We start from the raw sequence: 12,053 nt of genomic DNA, 5'->3' as shown, positions 1-12,053 counted from the left end.
TGACCTGACTACACGGCACCCAGGGGTGGATGGTGAATTGACTACACGGTACCCAGGGGTGGATGGTGAGCTGACTACACGGCACCCAGGGTGGATGGTGACCTGACTACACGGCACCCAGTTGTGACCTGACTACACGGCACCCAGGGGTGGATGGTGACCTGACTACACGGCACCCAGGGTGGATGGTGACCTGACTACACGGCACCCAGGGGTGGATGGTGACCTGACTACACGGCACTCAGGGGTGAATGGTGACCTGACTACACGGCACCCAGGGGTGGATGGTGACCTGACTACACGGCACCCAGGGGTGGATGGTGACCTGACTACACGGCACCCAGGGTGGATGGTGACCTGACTACACGGCACCCAGGGGGTGGATGGTGACCTGACTACACGGCACCCAGGGTGGATGGTGACCTGACTACACGGCACCCAGGGGTGGATGGTGAATTGACTACACGGTACCCAGGGGTGGATGGTGACCTGACTACACGGCACTCAGGGGTGGATGGTGAATTGACTACACGGTACCCAGGGGTGGATGGTGACCTGACTACACGGCACCCAGGGGTGGATGGTGACCTGACTACACGGCACTCAGGGGTGGATGGTGACCTGACTACACGGCACCCAGGGGTGGATGGTGACCTGACTACACGGCACCCAGGGGTGGATGGTGACCTGACTACACGGCACCCAGGGGTGGATGGTGACCTGACTACACGGCACTCAGGGGTGGATGGTGAATTGACTACACGGCACTCAGGGGTGGATGGTGACCTGACTACACGGCACCCAGGGGTGGATGGTGACCTGACTACACGGCACCCAGGGGTGGATGGTGACCTGACTACACAGCACCCAGGGACTACACGGCACCCAGGGGTGGATGGTGACCTGACTACACGGCACCCAGGGACTACACGGCACCCAGGGGTGGATGGTGACCTGACTACACGGCACCCAGGGGTGGATGGTGACCTGACTACACGGCACACAGGGGTGGATGGTGACCTGACTACACGGCACCCAGGGGTGGATGGTGACCTGACTACACGGCACCCAGGGGTGGATGGTGACCTGACTACACGGCACCCAGGAGTGGATGGTGACCTGACTACACGGCACTCAGGGGTGGATGGTGAATTGACTACACGGCACTCAGGGGTGGATGGTGACCTGACTACACGGCACCCAGGGGTGGATGGTGACCTGACTACACGGCACCCAGGGGTGGATGGTGACCTGACTACACAGCACCCAGGGACTACACGGCACCCAGGGGTGGATGGTGACCTGACTACACGGCACCCAGGGACTACACGGCACCCAGGGGTGGATGGTGACCTGACTACACGGCACCCAGGGGTGGATGGTGACCTGACTACACGGCACACAGGGGTGGATGGTGACCTGACTACACGGCACCCAGGGGTGGATGGTGACCTGACTACACGGCACCCAGGGGGTGGATGGTGACCTGACTACACGGCACCCAGGGTGGATGGTGACCTGACTACACGGCACCCAGGGGTGGATGGTGACTTGACTACACGGCACCCAGGGTGGATGGTGACCTGACTACACGGCACCCAGGGGGTGGATGGTGACCTGACTACACGGCACCCAGGGGTGGATGGTGACCTGACTACACGGCACCCAGGGTGGATGGTGACCTGACTACACGGCACCCAGGGTGGATGGTGACCTGACTACACGGCACCCAGGGGTGGATGGTGACCTGACTACACGGCACTCAGGGGTGGATGGTGACCTGACTACACGGCACCCAGGGGTGGATGGTGACCAGACTACACGGCACCCTGGGGTGGATGGTGACCTGACTACACGGCACCCTGGGGTGGATGGTGACCTGACTACACGGCACCCAGGGGTGAATGGTGACCTGACTACACGGCACCCAGGGGTGGATGGTGACCTGACTACACGGCACCCAGGGGTGGATGGTGACCTGACTACACGGCACTCAGGGGTGGATGGTGACCTGACTACACGGCACCCAGTTGTGACCTGACTACACGGCACCCAGGGACTACACGGCACCCAGGGGTGGATGGTGACCTGACTACACGGCACCCAGGGGTGAATGGTGACCTGACTACACGGCACCCAGGGACTACACGGCACCCAGGGGTGGATGGTGAATTGACTACACGGTACCCAGGGGTGGATGGTGACCTGACTACACGGCACTCAGGGGTGAATGGTGACCTGACTACACGGCACCCAGGGGTGGATGGTGACCTGACTACACGGCACCCAGGGGTGGATGGTGACCTGACTACACGGCGGAAGGAGAGGACTGGGTATCGCCTCCCTGTGTCATGCTCCTCGTCCCAGAACTAACCTTGTCATGTTCTCTCTCACTTATTCCGGTGGTAAACTGTGGAATGAAATCCACGAGTATCTTAGAAATAGATCTACCATAGAAACTTTCAAAAAAGCGTATAAAACAAATGTAATTAGTACCAGCAAAATCAAAGCATATGATATCCTAGTAAGCCAACGTACTTTGATTAATTGTTCTCCAACAATGTGTAAGCAAGGAAAATCGGCGAGTGTAAGTATGCGTGTGTATCTCTGTACACTTGTGTGTTCGAGATTATGTGTATGATGCCTGTGTGTGCACACACGTGTGTGTTTGAAGATTTTCATGTGGCAATGTTTTGTATGATTTTCATGTTTCCGTAATTGTAGTCTTTGATTCATCCATTTATGTAACTATTATTATCTATTTGGTTTGTTCTATGTCAATTATTACTCATTTCATTTATTACAATGTGTGTATGTGTGTGTATGCTTGTGTGAGGGCATGGTGTAAAAAAGATTCCAGCTTATCCATTCTTCCCTCAATAAAACATTTGTCATTTGTCATGCCCTGGACACGACCAAGATGACGTCACTGCCCCTTTGTCCGCAGCATGCATTAGGATCCCTATTGATTTATTGATGACAGGTTTGCATCTGGTGCACAGAGAGAAGTGTGCTTAGGGACCGCAGAAGAAATAGAACCTATCGGCAAATACATGTGGAACATAAGATAGTGCCAATGAGGGCGGGTGGAATGGTGGAGAGAGTTTCATCAACACACCTGTTGTCAGCTTTTCCACGATCAAATCATCTAAATGGAAAGACGAGCGTGTGTTTACTAATAGTGCACGCGCGTGCGTACGTGTGTGTGTTTGCGCATGGACAGGTATGACCTCTGGCGTTGACCCTCACGCGCGCACACACACACACACACACACGTACACACACACCTACACACACACACACACACACACACACACACCTACACACACACACACACACACACACACACACACACACACACACACACACACACACACGTACACACACACCTACACACACACACACACACACACATACACACATACACACACACACACCTACACACACACACACACACACACACACACACACACACCTACACACACACACACACACACACACACACACCTACACACACACACACACACATACACACCTACACACACACACACACACACACGCACACACACACACACACACACGTACACACACACCTACACACACACACACACACACACACACACACACACATACACACCTACACACACACACACACACACACACACACACACGTACACACACACGTACACACACACACACACACACACACACACACACACATACACACATACACACACACACACACCTACACACACACACACACACACACACACACACACACACACACACACGTACACACACACCTACACACACACACACACACACATACACACATACACACACACACACCTACACACACACCTACACACACACACACACACACACACACACACACACACACATACACACACACACACACCTACACACACACCTACACACACACACACACACACACATACACACACACACACCTACACACACACCTACACACACACACACACACACACATACACACATACACACACACACACCTACACACACACACACACACACACACACACACACACACACACACACACACACACCTACACACACACACACACACACACACACACACACACACACACACTGAGTTGGGGTAGGGTAGTGGGATGGGGAGAGCGATCGAACAGATTTTAATTTATAAAGTGCAGTTGAACAGCTTTTTTAACACCGAATCCTCTGAGCGATAGACATTCACGAGAGAGAGAGAGAGAGAGAGAGAGAGAGAGAGAGAGACGGGCAGACAGACAGAGACGACTGCCATGCTCACCAAACCTGTCGCACTGGCCACCCACCCAACAACACTCACCTTACCCGTGTTACCCGCTGAATTGTCGCCTCCGCTGAATTGACGCCGTCGACAATTTTGGCGGAGCTCAGGTAACCGCTGACTTGCCGATCGGCGATTATTCGGCTCATCGGCGACAAATCAGCGGTTATTTAGTAAACGCCAAATTGTCGCTGTTTGTTGTGCTGTGTGTTGATGATGCTGAAGACGAAAGGAAGTTCAGAAAGAATGAGACAGAAAGCAACGAAGAAGCGCGGAATGAAAGAAAGAAAAAGAAAGCAATGAAAAACGAAATTGGGGAAGGAAGTAAAGAAAGAAAGAGAAAAGAAATAAAGGGGATTCGGCGACAATTCAGCAGAGGTCTGTTAACCTGGCGACAATTCAGCGGAGGTCTGTTAACCTGGCGACAATTCAGCGGAGGTCTGTTAACCTGGCGACAATTCAGCGGAGGTCTGTTAACCTGGCGACAATTCAGCAGAGGTCTGTTAACCAGGCGACAAATCATTGGACTTGCGATAAGTCAGCGGTTAACTGAGCTCCGCCAACTGTCGCCGGCGACAATTCAGCGGAGGCATTAATTCAGCTGGTAACACCGCCACCAAACACCGTTATCTCTATCGGTCGGTGGCGCCACGGCTAAAGGTCCCGATCTACCCTCAGATATCGTCGGGACAGGCGCTCGGCGCCAGTGTATGATACGGGTTTTACATTTTCTGTGGACACTGATGTTGAAACGCAATTTATGTGGCAGCGAAGATGCTGTACCTGATGTTGTGAGCTGTATCCCTTGGCAATCTGTTGGCTCTTGAAAACAAACTAGTGCAGTGTGTGTCAATGTGTCTACAAAAATCATACCATGTCACCACCCGGGAGCATTGTGACACAGCATAACACAACACAACACAACACAACGCAACACAACACAACACAACACAGCATAACACAACGCAACACAACACAACACAACACAACACAACACAACACAACACAGCATAACACAACGCAACACAACTCAACACAACGCAACACAACACAACACAACACAACGCAACACAACACAACACAACGCAACGCAACGCAACGCAACGCAACACAACACAACACAACACAACACAACGCAACGCAACGCAACGCAACACAACGCAACACAACACAACAAAGCCCAACGCAACGCAACGCAACGCAACGCAACACAACGCAACACAACACAACGCAACACAACACAACAAAGCCCAACGCAACGCAACGCAACACAACACAACACAACGCAACGCAACACAACGCAACACAGCACAACACAGCACAACACAACACAACGCAACACAACGCAACGCGACGCAACACAGCACAACAGTACACAACGCAACGCAACACAACACAACGCAACACAGCACAACACAGCACAACACAACGCAACACAACGCAACGCGACGCAACACAGCACAACACTACACAACGCAACGCAACACAGCACAACACAGCACAACACAACACAACACAACACAACGCAACGCAACACAACGCAACACAACGCAACGCAACGCAACGCAACGCAACGCAACGCAACGCAACGCAACGCTACGCAACACAACGCAACACAACGCAACGCGACGCAACGCAACGCAACACAACACAACACAACACAACGCAACACAACGCAACACAACACAACACAACACAACGCAACGCAACGCAACGCAACACGACGCAACACAGCACAACACAAACCCTTTTCTGTCAGTTGGCACATAAAAAGGGGACAAAGTGGAATCACACATTCGAGTAATGGATCGGAGCTTTTCCACCAACTGTCCTACAATCATCCTTCACTACAGCCAAATGCCGTTCAGATAACGGCCATCATTGTGCGTTTTGACAACCCTGTGCACGTGTTTTGTTTATACGTGTGTGTCTGCTTGTGTGTGTGTGTGTTTTTTTTTCTCAGTCACCTTTTTCAGTCACAAAACGATGTGCATTTTTTGTCTGAAACACTCAACTGAGTGCGGGCAATGCGGGTGTGATGGAAGTGTTCGTTGACCTGAGAATGCGTGCAGGTAAAGTCTTGGCTCTGTTTGTGTGTGTGTGTGTGTGTGTGTGTGTGTGTGTGTGTGTGTGTGGATCATCTGTGCCTGTTGAATCTAAGTGCCTGTGTATATCTGTGTCCTCACCACCTACCCGAACCCACCCACCATTCATTGCGGTAGTCTCTGTCTGTTGAAATGGCCAGGGGTAAACCTCCCCTTTCCCACAGACAGCCGCGTGGTGAGAGGGGACAGTGTTCTGAAGTACTGCCCACTGTACCACAGTCTCAGGTTCTCAAGGAGACACCACACCACATCTGTTGGGCAGATGTCTGACAGCAGCATAACCCAACGTACTTGTCACGCCTTGAGTGCATGTTTATATATCAGTGTACCCGTGAGAGTGGATTTCTTGTACGGAATATCTCCAGAGGACAACACTTGGTGCCACAGCTTCTTTTTCGGGTACTGCCTACGGGGCCTCGGTTTATCCTCTCACCCGAAAGACTAGACGCTCAGTTTGATTTTCCAGTCAAACGTGGGAGAAAGGGCGAGAGTCGGGATTAGAACCCTGACCCTCACGGGTACTGTATCGGAAGATAAGCGTCTTTACCATCCTGGCACCTTCCTCCTATTATCTGAGTGTACGACAGGATCTTCAGAACTTGCACTGTCAGCTGGACGTCTGCTGGGTGAGGGGGTGACCACGGCTGTCTCTGTGTACTGCATGTTCGGCGTGAACCAACAGAGAAACGAACATACGGCGTGTTGGATGGAACAGTCACAGAAGTGAACGGAGGCTGATTACTGAAGTGACAGAGGTGAATCTGAATTGTGGGCGAATTCACTTCCTTTTATCAGAGGTGAGTATTGCACGAAGTATTTCCAGCATTACTGTCGCCAGTTAAACCATTTTAAACGATATCAGCACAAACTTTCGAGCATTTTCTTCCGACTGGTAACGTTAAAGTGAGGGCAAGGTTGGAAAATATATATTGCTTCGATCGATTTCAGAGCAAAACACACACACACACACACACACACACACACACACACACACACACACACACACACACACAAACACACGCGCCCGCACACACACACGCGCACACATGCACACATACACACACATACATACACACGTGTGCGTGTGCGTGTGCGTGTGTGAGTGTGTGTGTGTGTGTGTGTGTGTGTGTGTGTGTGTGTTATGAACACTAAGTACCCCTTGCTGTCAGCTTCATAAACTTAAGCAAAGCATTTGATGGTGTAACCATCACTCTGAAGACACTGAAGTCCTATGACATCCCAGAGAAAGTCATATCAGCCATATAGCAGAAAACCCTTACTTAAAAAAAAATAGAAAAGGGTGAAAGCGGAATTGTCTTGCACGGATAATCACGTTGATGAGACACAAAGGTAGCACAGGATTCTGACAGCTGTTGCTGCTGAACTGAACGGCGAATGTCAGGTCTCTGTGCCTCCAGCAGCACGAATTCCTCTGTGGCCAGGGAGCGGGCAGGGGGTGCTCACACCCAGGTTACACTGTCAGTCCCTGTCACCGCGACAAGTAGTGACCACAGCATTCACTGCACTTTGTCCACACGGTGCTGTGTTGTCCACACATGGTGGACACTTTGAACCCGTATATAGCGTCCAGCCCACCCCCACCCTCCACCCCCGTTGTGTAGATCCCCCAGGGAACGTATCAGTGTTCTGAATTACCCCACAGGTAATTTGACCAGTGACCATTGCTGACCACTGCTCATCACAGCTGACCACTGCACAAAAAGCTATCAGGATGTGGCGTTTTATGATATTCATGCAATGCTAAGAATTCGTGACCTGGTTTGACAATTCACTGTCCGGAACAAATCACTACACGAACGTGTGTTTACATTTGTCTTTACATCATGAGTACTTTCTTATATACTTTTCACCTGTTTTTACCACTGACCACTACTGACTACTGCTAACCATAAATGACCACTACCCAAAAGTGTGTTTATGATGAAACACATATAGGTCTGGTGGAACATATACCAGGGGAACAAAGATCTGAGGAAAGACAGACTCGGGGCAACATAGACCTGGGGCAACATAGACCTGGGGCAACATAGACCTGGGGCAACATAGACCTGGGGCAACATAGACCTGAGGCAACATAGACCTGAGGCAACATAGACCTGGGGCAACATAGACCTGGGGCAACATAGACCTGAGGCAACATAGACCTGAGGCAACATAGACCTGCGAATATAGACCTGGGCAACATAGACCTGAGGCAACATAGACCTGGGGCAACATATACCTGAGGCAACATAGACCTGGGGCAACATAGACCTGGGGCAACATAGACCTGGGGCAACATAGACCTGAGGCAACATAGACCTGGGGCAACATAGACCTGAGGCAACATAGACCTGAGGCAACATAGACCTGGGGCAACATAGACCTGAGGAATATAGACCTGGGGCAACATAGACCTGAGGAATATAGACCTGGGGCAACATAGACCTGAGGCAACATAGACCTGAGGCAACATAGACCTGGGGCAACATAGACCTGGGGCAACATAGACCTGAGGCAACATAGACCTGAGGCAACATAGACCTGGGGCAACATAGACCTGAGGAATATAGACCTGGGGCAACATAGACCTGAGGAATATAGACCTGGGGCAACGGCAACATAGACCTGGGGCAACATAGACCTGAGGAATATAGACCTGGGGCAACATAGACCTGAGGAATATAGACCTGGGGCAACATAGACCTGAGGCAACATAGACCTGAGGCAACATAGACCTGGGGCAACATAGACCTGAGGCAACATAGACCTGAGGCAACATAGACCTGAGGAATATAGACCTGGGGCAACATAGACCTGAGGAATATAGACCTGGGGCAACATAGACCTGAGGCAACATAGACCTGGGGCAACTTAGACCTGGGGCAACATACACCTGAGGCAACATAGACCTGAGGCAACATAGACCTGAGGCAACATAGACCTGGGGCAACATAGACCTGGGGCAACATAGACCTGAGGCAACATAGACCTGGGCCAACATAGACCTGGGGCAACATAGACCTGAGGAAACATAGACCTGGGGCAACATAGACCTGAGGCAACATAGACCTGGGCCAACATAGACCTGGGGCAACATAGACCTGAGGAAACATAGACCTGGGGCAACATAGACCTGGGGCAACATAGACCTGGGGCAACATAGACTGAGGCAACATAGACCTGAGGCAACATAGACCTGGGGCAACATAGACCTGAGGAAACATAGACCTGGGGCAACATAGACCTGAGGAATATAGACCTGGGGCAACATAGACTGAGGCAACATAGACCTGGGGCAACATAGACCTGAGGCAACATAGACCTGGGGCAACATAGACTGAGGCAACATAGACCTGGGGCAACATAGACCTGAGGAATATAGACCTGAGGCAACATAGACCTGAGGCAACATAGACCTGGGGCAACATAGACCTGAGGAATATAGACCTGAGGGAAAATAGACCTGAGGCAACATAGACCTGGGGCAACATAGACCTGGGGCAACATAGACCTGAGGAATATAGACCTGAGGCAACATAGACCTGAGGCAACATAGACCTGAGGCAACATAGACCTGGGGCAACATAGACCTGAGGCAACATAGACCTGGGGCAACATAGACCTGAGGAATATAGACCTAGAAAAACTGCTTTAGGGAAAGGAGTGTGTAGGGGGTGGGGGTTGCTGGGGGCGGGGCAGGGCAGGGCAGGGGTTTGGGGGGGTACAGACCTAAGGGCACAGGACCCACTCCCCTGTCCTAACCCCTCACGGACTCTGTATTGCCTGATGAGCGTCTTAACTTTGCTGCCACCTGCCTCCTGGTTGCAGTGTGTATCACACAGTACCAGCACTGATACTCTTAGTGTGGTCTATCTACCCCAGTGGGTATCACACAGTGCCAGCACTGATACTCTTAGTGTTGTCTACCCCAGTGGGTATCACACAGTGCCAGCACTGATACTCTTAGTGTGGTCTATCTACCCCAGTGGGTATCACACAGTGCCAGCACTGATACTCTTAGTGTGGTCTATCTACCCCAGTGGGTATCACACAGTGCCAGCACTGATACTCTTAGTGTGGTCTATCTACCCCAGTGTGTATCACACAGTGCCAGCACTGATACTCTTAGTGTGGTCTATCTACCCCAGTGGGTATCACACAGTGCCAGCACTGATACTCTTAGTGTGGTCTATCTACCCCAGTGGGTATCACACAGTGCCAGCACTGATACTCTTAGTGTGGTCTATCCCAGTGGGTATCACACAGTGTCAGCGCTGATACTCTTAGTGTGGTCTACCCCAGTGGGTATCACACAGTGCCAGCACTGATACTCTTAGTGTGGTCTACCCCGGTGTGTATCACACAGTGCCAGCACTGATACTCTTAGTGTGGTCTACCCCGGTGTGTATCACACAGTGCCGGCACTGATACTCTTAGTGTTGTCTACCCCAGTGGGTATCACACAGTGTCAGCACTGATACTCTTAATGTGGTTCACCCCAGGACTGTTAAACGTTCATGACTGTCTTATGTCCAACAATCTGTACTGTGATAGTAATGGTATTTCGTACACCAGGCTCAAACGATACAGCATTGTCCAGTGTCACTTATGTGTGTGTGTGTGTGTGTGTGTGTGTGTGTGTGTGTGTGTGCCATGGAAGCTGCGATACATAGACTAGAAATGAGTGTGTGGAGGAGAGGGGTAGAGGAGGTGCAGGGTAATGTGTGTGTGTGTGTGTGTGTGTGTGTGTTGGAGCTCATGTACGTTTATATGTATTTGACTGTGCTTTTATATCTGTGAAACTGCATGTTTGGTGCATATCTGTTATGCATGTGTGGGTGTATGTGTGAATGTGTGTCTTCATGTTTTACATTTATTTGCTTATTTATCATCATTGTTGTCTTATTTATTTATTTATTTATTTATCATTATTATTATTTTATTATTATATTATTATTATTATCATTACTACTACCTTTTTTCATATATCATAATTATTTATTTATTTATTTATGTAAGCTTATCTATTATTTATTCACCTTTTTTTTTCTCTCAAGGCCTGACTAAGCGCGTTGGGTTACGCTGCTGGTCAGGCATCTGCTTGGCAGATGTGGTGTAGCGTATATGGATTTGTCCGAACGCAGTGACGCCTCCTTGAGCTACTGAAAACTGAAAAAACTGAAAACCAGTGTCACTGCGAAGAGTTTTAATTCTTGCATGAACCTGTCATCTGCCTGCAGCTGTTTTATATATGAAGTATGTAGGCAGCATACACGTTCCATGTCGCCGTCTATGGATGCCGAGGAGAGGTTCTGTTGCCTCCTGTGCCGTGTCTCTATTGGCCATGCGGTCGTTTTTGACTCACTTGTGTAAACAAAGTGAGTCTATGTTTTAACCCGGTGTTCGGTTGTGTGTGTGTGTGTGTGTGTGTGTGTGTGTGTGTCTGTGTGTCCGTGGTAAACTTTAACATTGACATTTTCTCTGCAAATACTTTGTCAGTTGACACCAAATTAGGCATAAAAAATAGGAAAAATTCAGTTCTTTCCAGTCATCTTGTTTAAAACAATATTGCACCTCTGGGATGGGCACAAAAAAATAAATAATGAAGCCTAATTATATGCAAACTGCATTTA

The 12,053-nt window shown here is 50.2% G+C and overlaps 1 protein-coding gene across 4 annotated transcripts in view; it reads left to right on the top strand.

The window, feature by feature from the left end:
* The first annotated feature begins 6,249 nt into the window (after nt 1–6,249).
* LOC143297031 (polypeptide N-acetylgalactosaminyltransferase 13-like) overlaps nt 6,250–12,053 on the top strand; it is a 40,111-nt gene continuing 34,307 nt past the window's right edge. The window contains exons 1-2 of one of the 4 annotated variants that reach the window (XM_076609188.1): nt 6,268–6,384; nt 7,005–7,214. The gene's annotated coding sequence lies outside the window, so the exon portion shown is untranslated. Of the gene's footprint in view, nt 6,385–6,572; nt 7,215–12,053 lie in introns of those variants that run through there. The other 3 variants (XM_076609193.1, XM_076609197.1, XM_076609187.1) reach the window with 3 other exon arrangements.

Source organism: Babylonia areolata, chromosome 22 (assembly GCF_041734735.1).
Source record: "Babylonia areolata isolate BAREFJ2019XMU chromosome 22, ASM4173473v1, whole genome shotgun sequence".
NCBI classification, from domain to species: Eukaryota; Metazoa; Mollusca; class Gastropoda; order Neogastropoda; family Buccinidae; genus Babylonia; species Babylonia areolata.
The sequence above is the reverse complement of the archived record's forward strand: the minus strand, read 5'-3'. Positions and strand labels throughout refer to the sequence as shown.